A 26214-nucleotide genomic window follows, 5' to 3' on the forward strand; every position below is an offset into this window, starting at 1 on the left:
TATGGGACCCCTTGGTGGATGAACTGGTCCGGGAGTCAGCTGTGGGCCGTGAACGGGCCGAGGTTGCCATCCTGGAGAGAATTCGACCGCTGGGAAGCCAATTGGGAGTACCTGCAACGTCTGGGGCTCCAGTGGTGCCAGTGACAAGTGCACCAGCGGTCGCTGTAAGCTCAGAGTCGTCGCAACCTGGGCCAATGGATGCATTTGCGACTCATCGTGATATTGTGGAGGTATTACGGGTGTTCGAGAACAAAATCACGACGATGGTGGCCAATATGACCGTCGGACACACAATGGCGGCTGTGACACGGCCATTGGACCCATTCCGAGCATCATCACCAATCCGGAGTTGTGCTGTGACTACATTACCCTCCCACTTGAGCACCATTCACACAGCAGCTGGACCAATGGGAGGTCATGGAGCTGTCACGCGCACAGTAAATTCAAGTGGAACTCAGATGAGCACATTACCACCGGCATGCACTACATCCACGTCAAATGTGCATGTTAATTGGCCACCAGAGGCAAACCAGGGTCAGGGATCGACCCATCACCATCGCCAAAGGGGATCACAGCATCGTGACGACGATTCAGACTCCAGTGGGACTCAGTCATGGTCGTCAAACGATTCATATGCTAGTCAGAGGGCAGAACGACGGTCAAGATCGAGGTCACGAGGCCGTGACCGTGATTACGGGGCCATCGCGCGTAATTGGAAGCTGTCATTCGCTGGGGATGGCTCAATGACTGGGGATGAATTCCTGCGGCGATTATCAGTGCTCATGCGTAGTGCGGGTATTCGTCACGAAGATCGTTTGGCAGTCTTGCCGGAAGTATTCACTGGCGTGGCTGCAACCTGGTGCTCAGCCAATTTCGAACGGTGGACTCGATGGGAACAATTCAAGGATGAATTTCGAACCTGGTTCACTGGAGGAAGACGCCAGCGGGAAATCAAAGCCGATATCAGAGCTCGGAATCAGGGCGACAAGGAGTCAGCCAGAAATTATTTGATTTGTTTGCAAAGTCTGTATTCGAGACTACGGCATCCACCAGAGGAGTCGCGACAGGTTCGTCGTGTGTGCCAAGGACTACGTCCAGAGTACTGGGACCACTGCCCAGCTGGTAAGTTTGACACTTACCAGGCGTTGTTGTATGAGGCGACTCGTTTGGAGGAAAAATGGCGGGCTATGAAGACCAGACGAGCCCCACCACCACGGGAAGAAGCCTTCGTTAAAGAATGCTCGTATGCATATGGCCCAAAACAACCCCGTGAACATAAAGGGTTGCTTCATGCCGTGGAAGCGCATGAATCTGTGAATGGCACTCAGCAACAGCCACCAGTGGAACAGGCCAAACTTGGAAAGGCCAAGAAACGGGAAAAACGTAAATTGGGGCAAGACTTGGCCCCAGTGGGTATTACAGCCAGTACCAACACCCAAGCTGGATCAAAGGCACCTGTGGTGAGGCAGAATCCCCCTCCAGCAGCGCCAGTGGTACCATTCAGTGACAGTACCCTTAATACGTCAACATCACGTAACATGGGACGGTTGAACCCGCGTGTGCCATCATTCCGGCGTCCACGCTTCTGCTTCAACTGTGGTTCACTGCAGCATCTGAGTTACGACTGCCGTGAACCTCACCGTGATGTGTGTCCTCGATGTGGCACCGTGGGCAAGACTGCAGTAACTTGCCAGTGTCCACCGAGGTCGGTACAGCCAAAAAACGCCAATGCGAGCCGCCAATAGAGGGTGACGGTTCCCATAGCGTGGTAATCCCTCAACCGACAGTACAAACACAACGTATTCGGGTCAAGGTCGAGGTACACGCCAGCAGTCATCGGTCCAATGGAGGTTCTGCGCAAGAATTAGACGCGACAATGGACGTGTTGACGGATACGTTACATGCAGTACAGCCATCGTGGGATCGGGCGAGTTCACGAATCACCAGTGGGTTTTGGAGGTTCAAGACAGGGCGGGCTCGGCCAATGGTTACAATAAATGCTGCAGGAATGTCTCGCATTGCTATTATTGACACGGGTGCCAAGACTACAGCGTTTGGGTCATTTGCCAAGGAACTTATGGACTCAGGGTGTCCATATATGATGGAAGACACACCTACTAGATTTGGTATGGCCAATCATACCACCGATGAGAGTGGAGGTGTGATTGGACCGGTATTTAAATTGGATAATGTCGAAGAGGTGACATTTCCAATCCACTATATACCACGACTGGGGTCGCTAAATCTAATTGGTATGAATTTCATTGACCACTTCCAGATGCAATTGGACCTGCAACGTAACTTATGGCGGATACGCGATGGCGAGTGGCATGAGTTGAGTCGAGAAACGGCGGTTGGTGCCCGGAAATCACTGTGTGCGCTGCAAGAGCTGACTGGTGAGGAAACAAAACGGTTGCAACAGTTTATCGAACATCAGAAGAGTTTGATGGCACCAGGGTTGGGTTTGACGCATTTGGTGGAGCATGACATCAGGCTGAAAACACATAAACCGGTCAAACAACGGGTCTATCGGCGATCGCCAGTGGTGTTGGAAGCCATGCAAGAAATTGTGGATCAAATGGTAACTGAGGACATAATTGAACCAGCGGCGTCGTCCGAATGGCTAAGTCAACCGGTAATGGTAAAGCGACCCAATGGAAAGTACAGAATGTGTGTGGATTTCCGAGATGTTAATGCAGTGACCGAACGTGACACCTATCGGTCACCTCCAATACATGAAGTACTGGATGGCTGTGGTGAAGCCCATTACATTTCGACAATTGATATGAATTCTGCGTATTATCAGATCCTGCTGACTGAACAATGTCGGCCATATACAGCGTTCTGGGTACCTGGACGAGGCCTCTATCAGTACAAGAGGATGCCAATGGGGTTGTGTAATGCGCCGGCCACCTTCCAGCGGGGAATTGATCGTATCATCACCCCAGATCTAAAACCGTATGCTGCAGCGTACTTGGACGACATCATAGTGATCACTCCGACATTTGAAAAACATCTAGAGGTATTGGCAGAAGTCCTGAGGCGGATACGAGAGGCAGGGTTTACTTTAAATTTTGAGAAGAGCAAATTCTGCCAATCTCAAGCTCGATTTTTGGGTTTCTTGCTGGATAAGGATGGATTGAGGCCAGACCCAGAAAAAATCGAGCCAATTGTGAACTATCCGACACCAAAGACCGTGAGACAAGTTCGGCGATTTAATGGAATGATCAACTGGTATCATCGGCACCTGAAAAATGTTGCCTGCGTAGCTGGACCCCTATTCAGGTTAACACGCAAGAATACCCAATGGAGGTGGACTGAAGTTGAGGAAGCTTCATTCCAGGCATTGAAACAGGCCCTAGTAGAGGCACCAGTTTTGAGTACGCCTGACTATTCTTTGCCATTTGTGTTATACACCGACGCCAGTCAATCGGGATTGGGTGCAGTGCTGGTCCAACGGGAAGAGGACAAAGAACGATTGATTGCGTGTGCCAGCAAATCGTTAACTCCAGCGGAAGCCAACTACAGCACCACAGAAAAAGAGTGCCTGGCTGTGGTGTGGGCAGTGAGGAAATTTCGTCCATACCTGGAGGGCTACACATTCACGGTGGTGACAGATCATTCCAGTCTCCGGTGGTTGATGAATACACGGGACCCCACAGGAAAATTGGCCAGATGGGCCCTGGAATTGTCTGAGTATGACATGCGCATTGAGTATCGCCGTGGGTCGGAACATGAGGCCCCAGATGCCTTATCCCGGCGATTCGAAGGAGATGAAAGCCCGATAGACGAGTTAGATGCCCTGGACGGTGATGCAGAAGATGATTGGTAAGCGGAAAAGTGGCAAATGTTGGAAGCCGATCCAAACTCGATAGTGGGATATCGATTGGAAAATGGCCGAATGTATAAACAAGTGTCGGCACCAATGGAGAGTTTGATTGCTGAGGGTGAAGGAAGTTGGAAACTGGTAGTACCACCTACGGATAAATGGTGGGTATTGCAACAGGCTCATGACCACCCCCAATCAGGCCATTTGGGAATCCGGAAGACCCTGGATCGGACCAAAGCACGGTACTATTGGCCAGGTATGGCCAAGGATATTCGTCAGTACGTATCGGAGTGTGAAACATGTATTGAGGCTAAGCCGGTCCAACAGAAGCCGCTGGGATTGATGGAGACTCGCGCGCCACTGGAACCATGGGAAGTGGTGGCTGCAGATACCATGTCATTCACTCGGTCAAAATCGGGATTCGCCTATCTGATAATTTTCGAAGACTTGTATACACGCTGGATTGAATGTGTTCCAGTACGGGCAGCCAACGGAAAAACCGTGGCCCATGGGCTCAGACAAGCGGTCCTGAATCGATGGGGTACTCCAAAGGTGTTTTGGACAGATAACGGCCGAGAGTACGTAAACAAAGATGTGCAAGCCCTCGTGGAAGAGTGTGGGATACAACATATGACTACGCCACCGTATCATGCCCAAGCCAACCCAGTGGAGCGGGTCAATCGGAATATTAAGACCATGATCATGAGCTATTTGGAAGACGACCATCGGGAGTGGGATAAGCACATACACGAGTTTCAATTCGCTTATAACACGGCCAATCATGAAAGCTTGGGAGTGAGTCCAGCTTTCCTCAACTTTGGACGAGATCCGTGTCCGATGAGATGTTATGGGCACCATAATGATGCAGTTCAACTCAATGCTGATGTGGATCGATCAGCCTGGATAGAGCGCATGGATCGAATGGTGGATTTGAGAGATGTGGTCAACCAGAACATCCGTCGGGCTTCGGAACGATATGCCAAGTATTACAATAAAACTCGCCGAGTGGGGGTTTTTAGAGTCGGGGATCATGTGTATCGGCCAAACAAGGTGTTGTCCAAGAAGAGCGACCAAGTGGTTGGGAAGTTGGCTCCAAGGTTTGTCGGTCCATTGGTGGTTGATAAGGTGGTCACACCAGTGATTGTTGAATTAAAAACTCTTGAGGGTAACCCAGTAGGTCGTAGTCATATAAAATTTCTGAAGCTGTTCAAACGGGCTGAGAATGTGGCACAAGCGATTGAAGGTTCAATCGCCCTAGCGTTTATAAATTTGGTGGCGGCCGCGTGATGTAGCTCCAGTGGTTTGTTTATGTCTAGCTAGCTTCTGTTTGTGTTACTGTCTTCCGCTTACTCTATGCTATACTCTGGTTTCTCCAATGGTTACTGCTTACTTCTTTTGCTTGCCGGTATACCTCTAGTGGGGTTAGAATAGCCACGTTAATCAAATGTTTCTTTCAGACTTGATGTGTGTCAGGAACTGGGTCCACTACGGGGTGGCAGCCCCAGTATTGACTGCGGACCAAAAGGAAGCTGGTCGTAAGCGTATGAGAGAGGAGTGGCAGGCCGAGCGAGAGCGCGAGAGCCAACCAGGGACGGCCGAATGGAGGTCGGTCGTAGAAGAGATGTTCTTCAATAAGGTGAAGGCGTGGAAAATCCAGTGGGCGGCCCGGGTGGTGCAGCCAGGTTGTGGACGATGTGGGAATTGGGCCCATGTGGCGCGAGAGTGCACAGGTTTGCCAAGGGAGTGGAAGCCGTTTTGCGACGAATGTGTCGCATTTTTCGACACCGACACTTGTCAGGGGCCACATGGACGCGCCCGAGTAGCTGTGCGAGGGCGTTGCATGATCTGCTGCAACGTAAGGATCCGCACTACGCCACAAACACCCCAGCGGACCGCTCGTTGTCCGGAGTGTAACCGCACTGGATCTGAACAACTGTGGGCGTTACCAACTGTTCCAAAATTCACTTGGGATCCGGAAGTGCTCCGGCAATACTCATTAAACTAACCATTGGGGTGGTTACGTTATTGGCTTTTGCTGGGTTTACGTATTTATCTATTTTGCGATTTTGTGTTTTGTTTATTGTTTGTTTGATCGTGTCGGTAGGCGGCCAAGTACAATTTTAATCATTGTTTGTTTTGTATTCGGTTTTCAGTAAAATTAAACGCCACACACCCAATAGCCCTGCATTATACTCATTCAACTACCTTTCCTATACCTAAACGTAGCAAGAAGGTAAGTGATGAACGACACTAATCAACACGCCAGTGGATGTAGAGACTGCTGTTGTCTCGGCCAGAGGTCTTGCAGAGGGCTAAGACCGGCCTGGTGGGGGGGTGTCACGATATTTAAATATCGTGGCAGTCTCACATTAGGTTGGTGAGCAACAGATGGCAGCACACGCTGCTCTCACGTCTCTATACTCATTAATTTTATGATTATGTTGTTTATATATAAGATTTTACATTTATTATTACGCTATTTGTATTTAATTAATCCAGTAGGTGAAACCGGCGCTGAAATCAGCAAAAATTACTGATTATAGTAAGTTTACAGGTATAATTTGTTACAGAAGTTACAGAATTGATTTTGTTTTGTTTACTATTCATTCAGTATCTTTTGTTTAAAAATGTCGGCAGTTAATGAAAGTTTTACAGCTTAATTTGTAATTGTCTTGACTGAATATTTATAGCATTGAAATAAAGTGATAGAATAACTCTTAAAATGTCAAAACAAAATTTTCTTATTTACTGGATAAAATCGAAAATTTCTTGGCATTTGTCCTGTTTAGGAAATCCCATAAAATCCAGTAGATCTCATAAATTTTCATAGAATTTTTTGAGAATGAATAAGTTATATTAGAAGTGCTATAGTGAAGTATAGGACCATGTACATACAGCTATAAGAATCGATCAGATTTTTTAAGCAAGGAGATAACATAAAAATTCTTGGGACATCTTATTACGAAAGCGCATTAGTGTTTCAAATACTAAGAAAATTAAAATAAATTTATAAATCTCTTATTACTACTACGATTTATATTTTCAAAAAAATCCCGTGTTAGATCTACAAGCGGTTAATAACAGACTAAATTTAGTTTGTTTCCGAGTAAAAATCAAATTTGACGTCTGAAAAACCTGCAAAAAAGCGTATCAAATTAAAAATTTCCTATATTCACTCATATGTGCCAAACCCATAGAAAGTTGCCGTTAATGGAAAAAATGCCGTAGGTTGGCCGATGTCTGACTTCAGTCGCTCGGCCAAGCATTGGCAATTAGTAATGGCCCAAACCTGATTAACTACAAGCAGCCGATTAATTTTTCATCAAGATAGGGTAGTCAATTTTTATTTAAATTTTTGGATGTATATGTTATGGTATTACTGGCTTCATATCGGTATATGACTTCCCGTACCGGAAACGACAGTCATACGATGGTGCCGATGGCTGGCCAATGAATGGTTACTTATAACTGGCCGATTATCGGTTCGCAACGTTAGGCCACTATTTGGTGAATCAGTGGCCCATGATTGATTCTTGTTAAATAAAAGAATCTACTTATCAATTATTAATCATTCAAATAACTAATTATTACAGTTTTATTTAATTAATAATTGTTTTTTAATGAAACTAAGTCTTAATTAATAAATATTTTAATTTTCCGATTTAAATTATTTACAAGTAACAATTAAAACATTTTTTAATTCGTTATTATTTGCAATCAACAACCGCAATTTTATAACTTAACTTATAAAAATTAATTTACTTAAAAACTAAGACATATATTTTATAAGTAAATGTCATTTTTAATAATGGTGGTAGAGCAAAATAATTCCATTGGGTTCTGAATAAATAATCCATTAAATTTAGTAAGTTTTATTTTTAAAAAATTATTAATTTTAATAAAAATAGTACAAAATTATTTTTGTTTTAAATAATCGATAATATTAATTGAATTACTCTTTACATTCAATAAAACCGAGTAGTTGTAGTAAAATGAATAAGTAGATCATTTAAAAGTATCAGTTTAACATTAGCAGGTTGTCCAGTAGCCAGCGTTCCAGCCCAGCAATCAGAAGGACGGCAGTTTGCGTCCAGAGCCCAGCAGAATTTTCACCAAGTTTTTTTCACATCATTTACCCCACTCGAATAGTTTAAACGTTGATGATTATGGATTTTATTAAGAAATTAGAAAAAGAAATTTTTTTTTAAATTTAATTTATTCGTTTGCTTGGCTAATTGATGGCAGCCATTAATCAGCCGATAGTCGAGCGCCATTAATGGCCCGAGGTTATCATTCTGACTATACGCCGTTTATCGGCCAATAAAATTTGCCATTGCTGAGCCTTTAATCGACATTCTTGGCCCGGTAATGTCTCGATACAGGGCCGATTTCCAAACTTTGTATGGGAAAGTATATTATCAATTAAAAATAAATTACTTCTGTACAAAATGATAATAAAACCTATCCTACTTTATGCAACCCCCATCTGGAGCAATGCTTGTAATACCTCAATAAAAAAAATAATAACAGTGCAAAACAAAAACCTTGGAAGTATAAGCCAAGCCAAACCAGATGAAACCAATCAAAGCATTAGAAAAAAATTAAATATTCAAAACATTTCAAAAGACATATATGATCAAACAAACACCTTCTACAACGTTAGTATTAAAACAACCAGATGCTAAAGAACGTAGGAATGTGGGACAAAAATTCGGCACCATTTAAGATAAAACACAAATTACCCCATAGTCTACTACTTATAAGAATATCAGAAAACATGTAAATACTGTAAATATTGTAAATAAAAATAATAGTTTTAAGTTAGTGCGTAAGTTAGATGTTAAGTATAAAAGAAATATATGGGCTTTTTTAAATTTTTTACCCGACCTTAAATCACAAATAAACAACAAATAAATCAATCAACACTAAAAATTCAAAACATAAATGTATTTGGTTAGTTTTTATTAAACGGGAACAAAATAAAACTATGTAAGCATTGTAAAACCTGTATTGCAAATAAAAAAAAATAAAGAAAAAAAAAAAATTTTTTCAAATGAAAAATCGGCAGCGCATTACGTTCTCATGGGCTTTTTATAAAATTTTTTACCTAATACAAACTTACATACTCTCAAGTAATATTTCTTAAATACATAAAACTACAAATATTATAAATTAATACAACAAATGTAACTGGTTAAACTGCGCACGCAATAGGTACAGAATAAAATAAAACTGTATAAATTCATGCTCTGTAAATATTCAATTGAAGAGCTCGAATATCTATTCACAACAATTTTTTCGAGCTCAAGGAGCGCGAAAATGGCGGGAAGGTATACACAGTAAAAAATATTGTGTTAAAATCAACACAATGTTCGTATTATTTTTTAACACAGATTATTTGTGTTGAATTTCAAGTAGGGGTAAGCGTGCGCGGGTGTGAACTTGTGTGCGCGAGGGTGTGTGTGAATGAGTTCGAGTAAGTGTGTGCATGTGTGTGGATAAGTGAGCGCAAGTATGCGGTACGTGTGTGTATGTGTGTGGGTAAGTGTGCGTAAATGTGTGGATAAGTGGACGCACGTATGCGGGTAAGTGTGTGTATGTGTGCGGGTAACTTGGCGCACGTATGCGCATGTGTGTGGGTAAGTGTGCGCGAGTGTGATGGTAACTTTTAGCATAAAATTCTCTCCGTGTAAGTAACACTTTTAAAGTGATGAAGAGTAAATTGATTAAAAATTTTAAAGTAACACAAAGAATTATGTTGATTTGATACAAAATAATTAACATAAAAATTTTAACACTGACCGTTTTTAACACAGATACACAATATTTTTTACTGTGTAGGGCTGGGCCGCAGGGTCAACCGATAGTCAGATCTTTCGTTCTAATGACGGCTGAAAATGTTTTTTATTCTATGTAAATATGATTAACAGAAAAAAAAAAAAATATTTAACGTATTTCCGGTCCTGATAACTTCGAATTCCCCTTCCGAATTAGGATATTGAGATTACATAAGCTTACATGAACCTACATAACCCTACAGGATGATTTTTAATCGATTTCATAAATGAATAAATAAAAATAATCAATTCTGCCTGCATTACGATTCTTTGTTGTTTTGAAAAATGAAAAGTTCAAAGCTTAATAAATAGAATACAGTTACTAAAACAGAGAATAAAACTAAAAACAAAAAAATTTCTTTGCAGTTTATTATTTCTTAAATAATTGTAATTTAAAGTTCCATTATAAGATATCGTTTGGAGGTATCAACTTTTAAAGATACACAAAAAAAAAATCGGAATTCAACATCTCAATAATTTTAAACTAGAATATCCTCTTTATTTATGATGGTCATGGCAAAAGATACAGACAAAATTATTTATCTTTACATACAACAAAGAATTGAAATGTCGGCTCAATTGATTTTTATCATTTCTTGTGTAAGGAAAAATCGATTAAAAAAGGGTCAAAAATGTGTTGACTATATTTTAATCTTTAAAACGTGACTCGCAACGACGAATCCCTCGATGAAAAAAGATTTTATACAGTTGCATAAAATTGGATAGAAAAAATAGCCCGATACAATTGTATACAATCGTATATAATCAGGAGACACGGTAGTGTCTCGCGCCAAGTACACGTTCAATTACATGTATATGTGTGAAGTGTCATGGCGCGAGCCTACCGCATATCTATACCGTAAACATAGTGGTTTTTAGCTCTCATTTTTAAAAACTTTTTTAAAATAATAAATTTTTAGAAAATTCCTTCTCTATTTGAAAGATAGTTGATTTTTCGTCTTAAAATTATAAAACTTTATTCATTTTAGTAATGAGAACTAATTTAAATAATGAAATTAAGCCAGCATAAACTATCCCTGCTTAAAAAATCCGATAGATTCTTATAGCCAAGGTATAAGGCCCTATATTTAACTATAGCACGTTTCATAGAACTTATTCATTCTTATAAAATGTCTATGGGAATTTATAAGAAACTAATGGATTCTATAAGATTTTCTAAACAGGGATAGCACCCCAATTTAGACACTTTTATAAATTTTTTCATGTGTTAGGGGCAATGCCAGAGAATAAAAAGTTAGAAGAAAAGCCACGATCGAGTAAAACATTGAAATTTTCTTATAGCAACGATTAATTATTGCGCCATACGGAAATTTTTTATGAGCATAAATAAGTACGTTTCATAAATAAAGCCGTTTTGATATTTAAGATGAATTTTCTTTATTTGACGTCAGTGTTCATTATTATAATTTCAATCAATTTTTCCCGATTTTGTTTAAATACTACAGAAAAAACTATACATCTTATTTTAGTTTTACTTGAAATTATTGTGAGTTGCATGCGAATTGTCATAAGTAGAAGAAAAAACTTGACAACTATTTCAATCAAACTAATGTCAATATTTTACCAATTAGCTTAAATAAAATTAAATTGTATAGCTCCGAATAGCTACTTTAGATTGAAATTGACAGTAATTTGACATTGAAATTACTGAAAATTTGCTGCACAAATTTGCCGCCAATTTAACAGCAAAAGTTAAAAAAAAAAATTTACGGTTAATTTTTGCGACACATAAAAGTCGAAAATGTTCATTCTTACCATTTAAGAAGGTAATCAAATTTTTACTTAAAAATGTCTACAACTTGAATATAAAAAAATAGTTTACAATTTTTCAAGTGAAATTAACAATAAATTGGAGTAAAAATTTACCTGGAAATTGACGAAAAATTTTTCTAGTAAGCTTTCGAAATGAATTTGCATTTTAATTTGGGTAGTAAATTTACGTCAAATTGTATAGCAAGTTGTATATCTATTGTCCTCGAAAACAGAATTGTCCGAAGTTGACGGATATTTGATGAAATTTCCCAGGAAACTTTTGCTAAACAAATTGTGGTATTAGGGTGTCTATTTAAAATATTTAAACTTTTTGATATTGCAGTTATCTTTGCTAGGACGTACCAAAATCAGCTCTACTTACTTAGCCGTACAGTAATAATTATTCGTACAATAATATTAATCGAGTAATATTATAAAAAATCAATGCTAATTGTAAGGATATTCTCTAATTGTACAGTTTACTTAGCAAAATTTAAGTTGCGAAAGTTTCCTCGAAATTTTCGTCAAATGTCCGTCAACCTCGGGCTCTTCCGTTATTGACGAGAATTTGCATAAAACTTGCGATACAATTTGACGTAAACTTACTACCCGAATTCAAATCCAAACTTATTTTAAAAGTCGTATACAAAATACCGTCAAAAACAGAAAAACCCGAAGTTATCAGACATTTGACGGAAATTTCATGGGAACGTTTATTAGTGTTTTTTTTCTAGTAATCAAAAAATGACCCGTAAATTAAGGAAAAATCAACCGCTAATTTTTTTTCCAAGTTTTGGTATCAAATTGTTGGCCAATTCGGGCAGGAAACTTCGATAATTTTAATTAGTAATATTAAATTACTATCAAATTCAAACTAAGGTGGCTTTTAGGGTTATTTCGTACATCTAACATTGTGGCGCTACCTGTCAATACCTTATTAGCAAAATTTTAAAATCGTGTTTTTAACGAATGGAAACATATAATTATTTTTAATCGGAAGATTTATTATCGTTATACAAAAAAAAAAAAATATTATTTTTATTGAAGACTACTAATGGCAAATCTAGTTTCTTAATTACATTTTTGCTATAAATAAATTACTGTTTTCTTTGTTTTAACCGGCAATCATCGACAAACGATATCCTAGTGATTTAAATGGAAAAATTAATAAAATATCGAAGTAGTGGGGTCAAATGGAAAAAAATAAAGGCAAATTTTTCTTTACTTTTTCATAATTAAGCAATTAACTCTCAAACAACTTTGATAGACCGACATTGATCGACAAACGACCAAAAAACGATTGCAATCAGAATAAATCAGATCGGTTTACATCGAGTTGGTTTATAATGAGGAGTTAAGTAAATGGAGCTGAGATATACAACTTCAGCCATAAGCGATTTCTGATGATCAAGTTGGAAGCGAGCTAAGTTGACGGCAATTAGTCGCCTATTTTCTGAGAAAATGTGTGCCAACAGTTGGCATTCTCTTAGTTGACAGGGTTGACAGAAAGTTGACTTCAATTTTCTCAGAAAGTTGGCGTCAGGTTGCGGCAGTCGATTATCGTCAACTTTCTAGGAATGTTGGTAACAACTTGTAGTCAATAATAACGTCAAAATTTTGAATTTCGTTCTGTTGTATATAAAGTTATATCCGCTAAACAGTACGAAAATCGGACAACTTAGTGCTATGTATATATATGTATGTATAGATATATATGTAGGTCAGTTGAAGTATGATTACGTAGTAATTGCGTCAAAAATACGTATAATTATCTCTAATTCAGTAATTATTATTGACTAACAATTAATGATGCATCAAATAATTTTAAAAATCTTCAAAATATAATCCGTGATTAACTTTCTTATGTTCTATCTAGCTACCCGCAATGTCTATATTTAAAAATTACCTCTCTAATAAGGGATCTACAGTGTATATATAAATATATATATTTTAGTGCTATCTACAGATCAATTAAATTATCATATTTATTTAGTAATTGCGTTGAAAATATGTATAAATCTCTAATTACTACTATATTATTGACAAACAATGAATTATGAGTCAAATAATACTAAAAATTGAAAAATATAATAACACTACAATAAAAAGAAATGAATCCTACCAAAAACAGATTCTCTGTATAGAGTCGCGCCAAGTATACGTTTAAAATTTTTTAAAAGTAAAAAAAAAAAAATTATTTTTTACAAAAAAAAAAGTCAATTCGAAAAAATACCAAGTACCTAGTATGATGCAAATTCAAAACAAACATTTTTATAAAATTTCAAAAAAAAATTGTATAACAAAATATTAATGTACTTGGTGTGCGTTACTACATGTACTTAAGCAAAATTAATTTCTAATAAAATCAAATATGTTTTTTTTTACTCTTTTGTAAGCGCACCAAGTAAATTGAAATTTTGTTGTACAATTTTTTTTTTAAATATTATGAAAATGTTTATTATGATTTTGCATCATGCTAAGTACTTGGTATTTTTTTTTATTTGACTTTTTTTTTTGTAAAAAATAAATAATTTTTTTCTTTACTTTTAAAAAATTTTAAACGTGTACTTGGCGCGACTTTATACAGAGAATCTGTTTTTGGTAGGATTATATATATTGTGTATATAATTTGTATATAATTCTATATAATTGTATACAAATATATACATTTGTATATGATTTTATCATTCTTTTTTGCATTATTATATAGAATTATATACGATTGTATATAATTTATATATAACAGTATACAGTTATATAAGACCTTTTCTCATCAGGCCCTGATTAAGAAATTTGATTTTAAATGATTCGAGATTACGTACTTCTCAATTATTTTGAATCGTTTGAAATTATTTGAATTATATTGCTTTCGAGTATAAATTTTGGAATGAATTATCTTAAATCATATTGAATAAATAAATAACGAAATAATATTACTTTCTAAATTGAAATTATTTGAAATGATTTGAACTCTCGAATTATATCAAATTAGAAAGTGATATCGCAATTTCTCGATCCTCGTACAATTCAAATTTTAATTTCATATGATTCGAGAGTTTAAATTATTTTTGATAGTTCTGAATATATTATTTTCTTATTCAATTTAATTTGAAATGATTCAAATAATTCCAAATTATTATATTAATCCTCAAATCAAATTCTCCTTTATAATTATTCTATCTAGTTAAAATGATTTTTTTGAAATTATCCTTGAAAGTAGCGTAGTAGTCGTGTAGGAATGTAGAGACAGATAGGGAGAGAGAAGTTACTTTTCGATACTAGTTCGAGGAAAGTTAATTAAACTATAGATTTCCAGAAATCGTATAGTTTGCACCCTTTGCATGTTACTTCAAAATTCAACTTTCGCGGTTGATATGACAAAGAAATTAATTTTGAACTATCTCTGAACATTTTACGTTTAAGCATAGAGGAGACAAGGGCAGGGCGGCCCTCCTAAGTTGATTATTACTTTTTGTGGCTTTTAAACATCAGATCGCTTTACTTTTACCATATTTTGAACAAGTTTATGGACATTTTGCCGAGACTAAAAAAAAAACATTTTTTTTTTTCGACAAGGAAGCCCTTATCCAAAAAATGATATTTTTTTTTTTTCGCAGAATTTTTTCAACGTTAAGATCGTATTTCTTTTTTTTTTGAAAACTATTCTTACTTTTATACTACTCAAAAAATTTATTAAAATTGTAATAAATCGTCCCCCCATGATTATATTAATTACTAATTGTTATTAAAAAAAAATAATTCGATATTTATTAATTGTCATTATTTTTAACCCAAAAACGTGTTTTTAATTTCTTATATCATAGATAGTTTTACTTTATTTAAAAAATTTACTAACCAAAGAAAAAAAAATTTATTTTTGAATATTTTTAGTGATCAAATCTGCCCCAGTCAGAGAATCAGCCGAAAAATATGAAAAAATTATTTTTTCACAAGTTTTGGCTTGTCCATTTTGCCTCAGGCGTCATGCGTAGGGTTAAAAATGTCAAATATATCGGATTCATAGTAATGAGATGAAAAAAAAAATTTTTTTTTTGATCGAAATTTAAGGGAGGATATTCGCCCTAGGGGGCCACCTTGCCCCGTTCTCCCTTATCTTAATTATTTTAGGATGTGTATTGATTTTTTTCTTGAATTTTCAAAAATTTAATAAACGTTTAAAAATAATTCATCATTATGTAAAGTTTTGAAATTTAGAATAGTCAACACTTTTTCAACATTTTTCAACTATTTTTTTTTTACACCCGTTAAATACCATACAGGCTCGTGTAGTGTTAATATTCTGACTCAGGTAAGTACTCCATTTAGTCCCAACCCTTAAACAAGTTAATTATTATTTAATATTTCTAAGTAATTTGACTTGGTTAATAATTTTAAGTAGTAAGTCTAAAATATCGAGACTCTAGTTTATTACTCCATCGTCTAGACTCTGATGATTGCTTTTATAATTGTTTGCTAGTTGTGCTAGGTTTATTGACCCGTATTGTTCAGGTATTCTGCTATTATCTCTGTGTACTTTTGTAGTCATTAGGATCTCTTTAAGTTGAAGTATTTTCGTAGTTTCATCGGTAATCCTTTTATTGACCCGGCTATTCAAATCCATAAACAAATATTTATAGTAATCAGATATACTCAAAGTAGTAATTTTACTAATGAAGAGCTTGAAACTCAGATTTTAAATCCATCAAGTTGAGAAATAAAGTTTTAGAATCAGCACCGGACAGACGTCGTCAACCTCATCCCCGATCCTTAGACACAATAAATAAAAATGTATTATGAAAATATTTTTTTTGCCTAGATATTGTCTTATTGTACTTGCACACCGAAAAAATATGTTGAAAATAGGGAAGGGAGGGGCAAAACGGGGCAGGCGGGCAAAACGGAGTACCCCCAAAATGTTAAGAAAACAAAAAAAAATTTTTTTTTGTCTAATTACTGTATATCCGATATATTTGCGCATTTTAAGCCTTACGCGTGACACCTGGGGCAAAATGGTCCAGCCGAAAAATCGAAAAAATAATTCTTTCAAATTTTTATTATTAAATTGAAAAAAAAATTGAATATATTTTCGCATTTTTAGCCCTGCCCATAACATTTAGGACAAAATGGACCAGCCGAAAGTCCTGAAAAATGATTCTTTCATATTTTTATCGTCAAATTAAAAACAATTGATGTGTTAATTCATTTTTCGGCTGATTTTTGGTAGCTGGGGCAAATTCGGTCACTAAAAATATTCGAAAATAATATTTTAATTTTTAATTGATAAAAATTCAATTACAAAAAAAAAAAAAAAAAAAAAAAATTTATCACTTTTTTGGAGGGAGGCCTCTCTGTCCCACAAAAAAATTTATCTGCCTTTGTTTCCACCAATGATGTTAAATGTAATTTTTCTTCATGTATTGTAGATAAAAAAAAAATTTTATTTAATAAAATTTGAACAAATTTCAAAAATGTTAATTTTTCAGCTTTTTTTTTCAGGGTACCCCATTTTGCCCGCCAGCAGTGAAAATTTTATTTATTAACGGCAGCTAAAAATCTTGTCTACTTACCTTGAATATCATGAAATAAAAAAAGATTTAGCGTATGTTAGTCCTCAAAAATTTAGTATATCCTTAGGTACTCCGATTTGCCCCCCCTCCCCCCACTCAACATAAAAATATATAAATATGTATAAAAAAAAATTTCAATCAACTAATCTTTGAACGACTCGGATATATTTTATATATTTTTAATGTAATTGAAGTATTTAAAAAATATATCTTATACTGCACAACAATATACGGGTAAAAATATATTTTTTCTACATTTCCATTATTATATTTTTTATAAATTCTTAGATATTTTTTTAATATATATTTTAAATTGCATTCATACTACATAAGATATATACGAAAATCGGCTAGAAAATTGAGTTATTAAGAAGATTCTAGCGTTAGAAAAAGTCTTAAAAAAGCCACTAAGCTTTTTAATTTTTTCAGCCGACAAAAACATGATTAATATTCATTTTTTCAGTCATAAAAATTATTTGTAGTTTATTTGCACACGTGTCTTCATGGTTAAGAAATGAGAATATTTAAAATACTTTCATAGTAAGAACTTAAAATAATATGGCAACAGTTCTCTTTGATAGATATGTGTCGAAATGTTTGTAAACATACATAAACGCTCAAGTCTACTAAAAAAAAATTTTTTTATAATTTCTAATGTTTTTAAAATTGGAGCCAAATAACTGCTGTCTCTAGCAGCGTTGCCAAGGTGTCTGTCCTCCATGTTTCCTCAATTTATCATCTAGTAAAATAATTTTTTCAACTAAGTTTTTCTCATCGTTTTTAACGACGAAAATATTTTTCAAATATTTAACTTTCGTTTATTAGTTTTTGAGAGCTCCAAGTTAAAAAGTTAACAGCGAAAAAGAATCGTTTTAGAAAAAACATGGTTTTTAATCATTTCTTATCTGAATAATCCTACGGTAAATTCTCATATAATATTAATAGTAGATGTATGGTATATTTATTTTCAAATTTGTAGAATTTTAAATCTTAAAGCTGGTATTTTAGACAACCATTAGGAGCGCGTGAGCCTTCTTAAAAATATATTTTTTATACATATTTTATATTACTATGTTTTATCAAGTTTTCTAGACATTTATACATGGAGATGGAAATTACTTTAAACAGTAATATTGAAAATTCGAAAGAAGATGGTAAAACTGAATATAATATTTAGATACATCATTATTTCATGCTTCCATAAAGACAAGCATACGATGAACCTTTCTTGAAAAGTAGAAGAATACCTGAAGTGGGAAATAAAACTTACGTTTTCACAATGGTGCACTTGATGTCGGCTGAGGCGAACGAATCAGGTGAAGCCACAGTCCAACAATAATTAAGACCTAAAATTATCGGCAGAACCTACGTAAATGTCTATATATACCTGAGGGTCAGTAACAGTACATTATTGTGCAAGCTCAAGCCGCAGAGTACGGACGCTCATTTTTAAAAGTTAAAAGTGCAAAAGAACGTGAAGAATTTGTTGAAATGGCGAGCGTAGACGATGTCATGAAGACCATGGGAATGGAACCCACAGACTTTACGGAACTTCCAAGTGCAGGAATAGTCTTCGAGGACGATTGGTCGTTCAATCAAGTTGTCGAAGGCTTTTTTGAAGGAAGCGTTAATAGCGACGATTGTGGTAGCTCTACAAAACCGGAGGAAGATTCACGTGCTGGTCCGGCTCGTGAAGATCACATTTTTCAAAAACCAGTGCTGTACAAGTGTCAGTTTGAACCATGTCAGAGGGTGTTTTTTCATCAGTTATTATTTCGTCGCCACAGCATGAAGCATCTCAACGACAAACTAAAGTGCAAGACGTGTATGTGGAGGTCGCAATCGTTGACGGAGAGATTAAGATGCGGTCATGCAGTGCGCAAGAAAATATTGCTTATAAAATCCCGTAAACCATCCCGAAAAATCAAAAAATACCGTTCTTATGTTGCACCAAAAAAATGAATAACCCACCCATAAAAAAGTTAATATTTTAGTTATTAAGCCAAAAAATCAAACGGCCCTTTTCAGGGCCAAAAAATGTCTCAAAACGTATGTCAACTATTCAAGTTGAGAAATAATTTTACATTATTATCATTATTATTATTATTATTATTATTGTTATTTATTTGTCATTGATTTATTTTTTATTTTCAGCTAAAGATAATTTCTAAGAGTGAATTACTAAAAGTTGGTGGATATTTAAAAATTCAGAGTAATAATTACACCACTTATTCAAAAATATGAATTCACTGAATGTGCTAAATCTTTTTTCTTTTTTTTAATGACATTCAAAGTAAATATTCGAAGAATTTGATTCCTTTTGAATCTACTAAATATTTTAATTTATATTTACTCAGTTTTATTTTTTAACTTCCCGCCAAGAAAATTGCAAATTTTCAAAAATTTGTGAAGTCCGAGTGTATATATGTATGTATGTATGTATGTATGTATGTATGTATGTATGTATGTATGTATGTATGTACGTACGTATGTAAATATTCTGTAACTTTTGAACGGATAAACCGATTTTGATTTTCGTGGTGTCATTCGACGCAGCTTGTTATTTACTATGAACACTGAAAATTTTAGCTCAATCGGTCGGGTACATTCGGAGATATTTCAAAAATAAAAATTTTTTTGAAAATGTTTTTTTTTTAATAACTTTTAATTCGCTTGATGGATTGATTCCAAAATCTAATCAGCTCCCAAACTTCGTAAGCCGCATCGAATTCCGCCTTAACAATCAAAATCGGTTTATTCGTTCAAGAGAAACCGTTAACGGAAGAATTGAAAAAAAAAAAAAAAATTTCTAGTATTTTGGAAATTTCTCAAAAACAACTCGATACATCAATTTCAAAATTCGATCAGTTGTAGAATTCAATAGATCGCGTCGATTGCCAACTTAAGCGTCTCAATCGGATTATTCTCTCGAAAGATATCGTTGTAGAAAAAATGTTAAAAAACGTTATCTTTCGAAAACAAAGGCATACAAAAGTATTTCCGAGCTTCTTGAACTCGAAAATGTATCCACGTTTTTTTTTATCTGAAGGAGCTCGAAATGGGCGGGAAGTTGTAGGGCTGGCCCACAGGGTCAATCGACAGACCGATTTTTTTTTTTTTATATTTAACTCCATTCGAAAAATTTGATCAGATTTCAGTCTATTTAGACTATTTGACCTGTTTTTGATCTTTTACAATAATTTTAAGCTGTTTTCGACCTGTTATTCTAAAAAAACAATTGCGTTACAGGCAGACACAACTAGATTAATTCTTGAACTTTAAAAAATTTTAGATCTGAAAATTCGCAAAGACAAAACTGGATCAAATCGTCGACTTATAAAATTTTTATTTATCGGCAATATTTATAAAAAAAAACATTTAGTTACAGAATTGATTTTGTTTTGTTTACTATTCATTCAGTATCTTTTGTTTAAAAATGTCGGCAGTTAATGAAAGTTTTACAGCTTAATTTGTAATTGTCTTGACTGAATATTTATAGCATTGAAATAAAGTGATAGAATAACTCTTAAAATGTCAAAACAAAATTTTCTTATTTACTGGATAAAATCGAAAATTTCTTGGCATTTGTCCTGTTTAGGAAATCCCATAAAATCCAGTAGATCTCATAAATTTTCATAGAATTTTTTGAGAATGAATAAGTTATATTAGAAGTGCTATAGTGAAGTATAGGACCATGTACATACAGCTATAAGAATCGATCAGATTTTTTAAGCAAGGAGATAACATAAAAATTCTTGGGACATCTTATTACGAAAGCGCATTAGTGTTTCAAATACTAAGAAAATTAAAATAAATTTATAAATCTCTTATTACTACTACGATTTATATTTTCAAAAAAATCCCGTGTTAGATCTACAAGCGGTTAATAACAGACTAAATTTAGTTTGTTTCCGAGTAAAAATCAAATTTGACGTCTGAAAAACCTGCAAAAAAGCGTATCAAATTAAAAATTTCCTATATTCACTCATATGTGCCAAACCCATAGAAAGTTGCCGTTAATGGAAAAAATGCCGTAGGTTGGCCGATGTCTGACTTCAGTCGCTCGGCCAAGCATTGGCAATTAGTAATGGCCCAAACCTGATTAACTACAAGCAGCCGATTAATTTTTCATCAAGATAGGGTAGTCAATTTTTATTTAAATTTTTGGATGTATATGTTATGGTATTACTGGCTTCATATCGGTATATGACTTCCCGTACCGGAAACGACAGTCATACGATGGTGCCGATGGCTGGCCAATGAATGGTTACTTATAACTGGCCGATTATCGGTTCGCAACGTTAGGCCACTATTTGGTGAATCAGTGGCCCATGATTGATTCTTGTTAAATAAAAGAATCTACTTATCAATTATTAATCATTCAAATAACTAATTATTACAGTTTTATTTAATTAATAATTGTTTTTTAATGAAACTAAGTCTTAATTAATAAATATTTTAATTTTCCGATTTAAATTATTTACAAGTAACAATTAAAACATTTTTTAATTCGTTATTATTTGCAATCAACAACCGCAATTTTATAACTTAACTTATAAAAATTAATTTACTTAAAAACTAAGACATATATTTTATAAGTAAATGTCATTTTTAATAATGGTGGTAGAGCAAAATAATTCCATTGGGTTCTGAATAAATAATCCATTAAATTTAGTAAGTTTTATTTTTAAAAAATTATTAATTTTAATAAAAATAGTACAAAATTATTTTTGTTTTAAATAATCGATAATATTAATTGAATTACTCTTTACATTCCATAAAACCGAGTAGTTGTAGTAAAATGAATAAGTAGATCATTTAAAAGTATCAGTTTAACATTAGCAGGTTGTCCAGTAGCCAGCGTTCCAGCCCAGCAATCAGAAGGACGGCAGTTTGCGCCCAGAGCCCAGCAGAATTTTCACCAAGTTTTTTTCACATCATTTACCCCACTCGAATAGTTTAAACGTTGATGATTATGGATTTTATTAAGAAATTAGAAAAAGAAATTTTTTTTTAAATTTAATTTATTCGTTTGCTTGGCTGATTGATGGCAGCCATTAATCAGCCGATAGTCGAGCGCCATTAATGGCCCGAGGTTATCATTCTGACTATACGCCGTTTATCGGCCAATAAAATTTGCCATTGCTGAGCCTTTAATCGACATTCTTGGCCCGGTAATGTCTCGATACAGGGCCGATTTCCAAACTTTGTATGGGAAAGTATATTATCAATTAAAAATAAATTACTTCTGTACAAAATGATAATAAAACCTATCCTACTTTATGCAACCCCCATCTGGAGCAATGCTTGTAATACCTCAATAAAAAAAATAATAACAGTGCAAAACAAAAACCTTGGAAGTATAAGCCAAGCCAAACCAGATGAAACCAATCAAAGCATTAGAAAAAAATTAAATATTCAAAACATTTCAAAAGACATATATGATCAAACAAACACCTTCTACAACGTTAGTATTAAAACAACCAGATGCTAAAGAACGTAGGAATGTGGGACAAAAATTCGGCACCATTTAAGATAAAACACAAATTACCCCATAGTCTACTACTTATAAGAATATCAGAAAACATGTAAATACTGTAAATATTGTAAATAAAAATAATAGTTTTAAGTTAGTGCGTAAGTTAGATGTTAAGTATAAAAGAAATATATGGGCTTTTTTAAATTTTTTACCCGACCTTAAATCACAAATAAACAACAAATAAATCAATCAACACTAAAAATTCAAAACATAAATGTATTTGGTTAGTTTTTATTAAACGGGAACAAAATAAAACTATGTAAGCATTGTAAAACCTGTATTGCAAATAAAAAAAAATAAAGAAAAAAAAAAATTTTTTTCAAATGAAAAATCGGCAGCGCATTACGTTCTCATGGGCTTTTTATAAAATTTTTTACCTAATACAAACTTACATACTCTCAAGTAATATTTCTTAAATACATAAAACTACAAATATTATAAATTAATACAACAAATGTAACTGGTTAAACTGCGCACGCAATAGGTACAGAATAAAATAAAACTGTATAAATTCATGCTCTGTAAATATTCAATTGAAGAGCTCGAATATCTATTCACAACAATTTTTTCGAGCTCAAGGAGCGCGAAAATGGCGGGAAGGTATACACAGTAAAAAATATTGTGTTAAAATCAACACAATGTTCGTATTATTTTTTAACACAGATTATTTGTGTTGAATTTCAAGTAGGGGTAAGCGTGCGCGGGTGTGAACTTGTGTGCGCGAGGGTGTGTGTGAATGAGTTCGAGTAAGTGTGTGCATGTGTGTGGATAAGTGAGCGCAAGTATGCGGTACGTGTGTGTATGTGTGTGGGTATATAACAGGGCTAGGCTGTTACTCTGGTGGTCCTTAAATTACCTTTAAAGGGCGCCACTGGAAGGATTAACGGTCTTCCAGAACCGGTTCTTAATACTCAGGGTCGGTGTAAAAGTTAATTGTAAGAGTAGGAAAAGGAAGGATAATTTCATAAATAACTTAGATTTAGTTATTACAATAGTATTACCTTTTATTTAATTCACAACCTTTCAATTAAAACCTTATAATTTTATAACTTATGACCTTATAACTTTAGACCTTATAACTTATACCTTATAACTATTAAACCTTTAGACCTTAAACCTTTAGACCTTATAACCTTATAACTTTTAACCTTATAACTATTAACCTTATAACTATTAACCTTTTTGACCTTATAACTTCTGCCAATTACCTTTGGACTTACTTTACTTAACTACGTAGCCACTACCTTGGCATCACACACACACTCACACACAGTTAAAATCATTGCCAACTACCTTTGGACTTACAATTAAGATCGGTTACCTCCCGAATTAATTATTAACTAATTTACACATTTTAAAACTTATTTCCTACACTCATACTGCACTCGAGTCCCCTGGACTTTTCTTCACACACACTCAATTAAAAATGGCTCTTCTCGCCACGCAATTATAAATTAATTAATTAATTTATGAGAAGAATTATGATTATTAATTAATTAATTAATTTCAATTAATTCATTTCCAATAACTAACATTATTTCTTCAATATAATACTGATCCGAATTTACTAGAATTAATGTTTTTTGTTTTAGTTAGTAAAGTCTCCTTTCTAATCCTGACTCAACTTTCCCGACTTTTGTTTTCAGATTTTCTTATGCCGAGAATATTTCATAATAATTTTATTAACTAATTTTATTTATTACTAATTTACTTTAATTATTAGTCTGGTCCGAGTAATTATTTTAATTAATATTTAATTTGGTTGAATTAATTATTTTAATTAATAAATTAATTTGTATCAACGCGGACTAAACTATGGAAAATTCTGGCTCATCGGCCTAGAAATTTCTACGACGCAATAACTCCGGTGACGGCCTGGAATTTCAAGACAACGCCCTGGACCCGGCAATTGGGCCTGGACCCGGTTAGACAACCGTCTGGCTTAATTTTATTAATAAATTAATTTTACAACTAATTAATTAAATATGGGCCTAGACGCGGATACCTCGACGAACGACTAAGTATTTTTAAATTAAATTAATATTTCGGCTTTGGCCTAAAATAATTAATTTAATTAATACCTGATTATTTTCTGATGCGGTTCTCTTTGTTTCGTCTCTCTTTAGATCCTTTTCCTTCTCGTTCGTCGCGTTCTCCTGCTTGTCTCTCGTGTCTTTTCTCTAGTTAATTCTCGCCTCACTTTTAATTTAGTTGGTGTTGGCTCCTTCACCTGCTTTTCCAGATAATTAATACAGTGATATAAAAGGTACCGGCTAACGGCCTGGTATCAATAATATTTAATGTAATTATCGCTTGGTTCCACTAAAGAATCCAAGTTTAGAATTAATTAATTACCTGGGTGATGGAAGCGTCTTGGTGGTTCGGCGTCTTGTCCGGTTGTGTCCCAGTTTTGGGTTGTCTCTTCACTTATCACTGTACACCCACTCGACCGAATTCGGCTACTTCCGGAAAATTAGCTACCCCTACTTATCGCTAAGTGGGACTGACAGACAAGCCCCTACGATTTCCGCTCGGGACGACAGTCGCACTCTACCCCGGATAACCCTGGGGCAGTAATAGATTATATCGACCGCGCACATGATAGAAAATCACAGTAATTAAGCGCGGAAAATTCAAAGTTCCCTGTTACACTCCCCCCTGCCAGACTGTCGCCCGGTCGGAAATTGTAGGTTCTCGTCGTCCAAGGATGTTGGGTGTAGACTTGGTCTTTGTTAAAATCCAATAAGTATAAAAGTAAAAAACTTTATTTTTAAGAATAGTTATTCTAATTTTTCATCATCTGAACGTGGCTCTAACTCTAACACCTCATCACGATCATCGAAAATGGGGACTCCCTCATCGCATCCTGAATCGGCTGATAGGTATCCCAATCCATACTGAATCCGATCTGGGTTGTCCGGCTCGACCCAGTCCATGTGAACCATATGTGGTCCATTCTTACTCTTCTTCTTCTTTTTCGTCTTTTTCTTCCTTTTCATCGGGTTTTCATTCGCACGAGCCTCCGACCCTCCGGCCTGGGCAACGAATTCTGGAGGAACTCGTTGTCCGGCTATTTCCTCAGTTTCAGCTGATCTTGGTGACATAATGGGCAAGGCGCGAGCTTCTTCTTGCCACGGAATGGCGTCTGTCCGAGTTGAAGGGCCTGGAACGGGATCAATCTCCGCACCGGCTGATGGGCCTGGAACGGGATCAATCTCCATACCGGCTGATGGGCCTGGAATGGGAGCAATCTCCATACCGGCTGATGGGCCTGGAATGGGAGCAATCTCCATACCGGCTGATCCCTTCGGTTGTAATGCCTCTCCGGTTGGCCCCGGTGGTAGGGAAGCTCTCGGGATAACTTCCTCGGCCTCTGGTGTTTTCGAAACCGGTAGAGTGGAAGTAAAGGCACAGTTGTGGAGCCCTACTCCTGTCTTTGACCTTGATCCAATGTGATATGCCAACTTTTTCACCTTTTTCAAAATTATTTCCTCCGCTGGTTTGGCTAATATCGCGGCGAGCTTAGCCTCTCGCAGCTCCTGACGCTTCGCGTTCTTCTTACGTCTTGCTGCCGCCTTCGCAGCAGGATTGACCGATGATGTAGTATTGGGCAACCCTTGGGGCCGCTCCCGAGAGCCAGTTACACTCACTGCTGCCGGTGTCGATGGT

This window comes from Microplitis demolitor, chromosome 9, assembly GCF_026212275.2.
Source record: "Microplitis demolitor isolate Queensland-Clemson2020A chromosome 9, iyMicDemo2.1a, whole genome shotgun sequence".
NCBI classification, from domain to species: domain Eukaryota; kingdom Metazoa; phylum Arthropoda; class Insecta; order Hymenoptera; family Braconidae; genus Microplitis; species Microplitis demolitor.